A 2471-nucleotide genomic window follows, 5' to 3' on the forward strand; every position below is an offset into this window, starting at 1 on the left:
TACAGTCTTACAGTGGCTAATAACCACAAGCTTGTAAGATTGATTCAGTACTTACTGGCTATTTATGTAGGGATTTTTGTATGGTTTTTGTGTATTCATCCCTACCTTTTTTCTGAACTTTTTAGCATTGCCATCCCTACATTATACTCAATTTGTGGAAGAAAAATTTATTACTTCTTTCCCCTCTTAAAAAAACAAACAATTTCATTGAAGTAGGTTGATAAGTGAACATTTGTTTTATTTTTATAATTCAATGGTAATATATATTGTTAATATCATATCAGTTTCTCTAATTTTGGATTATATTTGGGCCAGTGAAGCAGGACTGGTTCCTTCAGAACAGCACAGCTACCCTGGAGCACTGGGCCGATGCTAAGGGTATATTTACAGAACCCACACTTCCCAACTCACTGCATGTGCATACAATCGATTCCACCACATGCTAGGGTTACTTCGATTAATAGAGAGGACATCATACAGATCCCAGACCATGAAGTATGATATCATGCATACACACACATAGCTGCCAGGCTCGGACCCACTGAAAAATTAAATGAAAACCACTATATAATATATTGTTTGATAATTAAGAGACTGATGTTTTTAAACTCAGACATCAATAACATGTACACAGATCTGTCAGTTGCATAAATACTTGATCTCCTTGATACTTTGCATATTAATTTAGATTATTCTTTCTTTAGTTATTTATTTTTACTCAATTTGTTTGGGCAAATATCATTTTTTGCAATGAAAAATTACAAATGGTCGTTATATAATAACAGTTCGTGCTACCATCTAGCGACCAGAAATAAAACTATTATTTATGAAACATCGAAATAACATATGCTTATAAACAGAATTCGTTGCTAAGTAGTAGTTTTACTTTTATTATTTCTCTATAAAAATACATATGGTAGAAGAACAAAATAAAATTACTGTTTATACAAGCTGTGAAACACTCGATAATGGAAATTACAGTTTCGTAGGTGTTCAAATATGGCTATAACTCACCTTTAACTGTTATTTGTAAGCATCATAGACTAATAAATTGAATGAGGCAACCATTTGTTTTTCTAGACCCATCACTACATATTAAACACTACGGTGCTTGGTGATATATCTGTGTAACAAGAGTAACATACACGCTGGATTACATATAGAGAGATAAGTTAGATAACAAAGTTATCTTAGTGTTATAAAACAATATCATATTATAACCGAAAATATTATTACAGTTTTATAACTTGCCTTTATTAAAGCGTACTCGTATGAGAAAGTGAACATTGCAAAAACTTCCTGAAATCTGTGATACACAGTTGACCTAACAAGCAGCATATGGCAGGTCAAAGTTTTTACCATTAGTAGTGACAGAATATTGTAAAATAATAATAATAAAATAAAATGAACAGTAAAGGGTGTGTTGCAATAAATGTCCATTGTAAAATATTCGAGTAATCTGCTACAATGAAAATCTGAGTTTAGAGCACAACCAACACTGGCAGTATTCTTCAAAAAAACTCAGGACTAATAAAGAAAATAACATATTTGGCTGCCACTTTGTTTATTGTTACTTCTCAAAGATATCTTTCAACAGTCTCCTGTTAATTTATTTTTTAAGTCACCTCAGTAATATTCTAACTGAAAAAATACATACTACTTTTATTACTTGATGTTCTTCAGTGGCACAGCGGTATGTCTGCGAACTTCCATTACTAGAAACTAGATACTCGCGGTGGGCGGAGCATAGATATTCCATTGTGTAATTTTGTGCTTAACTGCAACTTTTACTTGATGATAAAAGAGTTAAGTGAGAACGTAACTTCTTTGAATGTTATGTATAAGATATGGAAGGAATTTGTTTTGAATTTTCTTAACTCTTAAGAATTATCAATAACTTAACCAGTTTCGTGGTTTTTGTATAATTATCTGCTAAAAAGCTGAATGTCTCCTAAAACTGTTAAATGTATTTTCATGTCATCCATGTGTTGAATAAGTTATTGTTTTTCTACCTGAACAGGAGTATTTTAAAGCAACATCTTACCTCTATAGTTATATTTCAACTGGTACATTTTAATTACCCCTGTATGAAGTGTTTTCGTATAGTTACAAAAAAAATTCTATGCACAATAGTCGTCAGCCTTGTACATAGATGGCAGCATGAACCGATGAATGGCAATAGTGACACAAACGTGGTACTGAGAGTTTCATGGATAGTTCACTCGTTTAATTCATTGTTTAGCTGCATAACTCATTTAAAGAATATCCAAAGAAAGTTAATGTATGTTAACTTGACTTATGTACTCACTACTATCAATGGGAAGTTTCAGAAACTTTAGTCAAACATAGAATTATAGTATTTTGGCACTTGTGTATAACGTTAAAATCATAAGTAATATTCAACATTAAACTGGTACACAGTTAAAAACATTTTATTTAGGCCTATCTCCTTTGAATGGTTTAGCATGAAT

The sequence above is a fragment of the Limulus polyphemus genome, unplaced genomic scaffold (genome assembly GCF_000517525.1).
Source record: "Limulus polyphemus unplaced genomic scaffold, Limulus_polyphemus-2.1.2 Scaffold864, whole genome shotgun sequence".
Classification (NCBI taxonomy): Eukaryota; Metazoa; Arthropoda; class Merostomata; order Xiphosura; family Limulidae; genus Limulus; species Limulus polyphemus.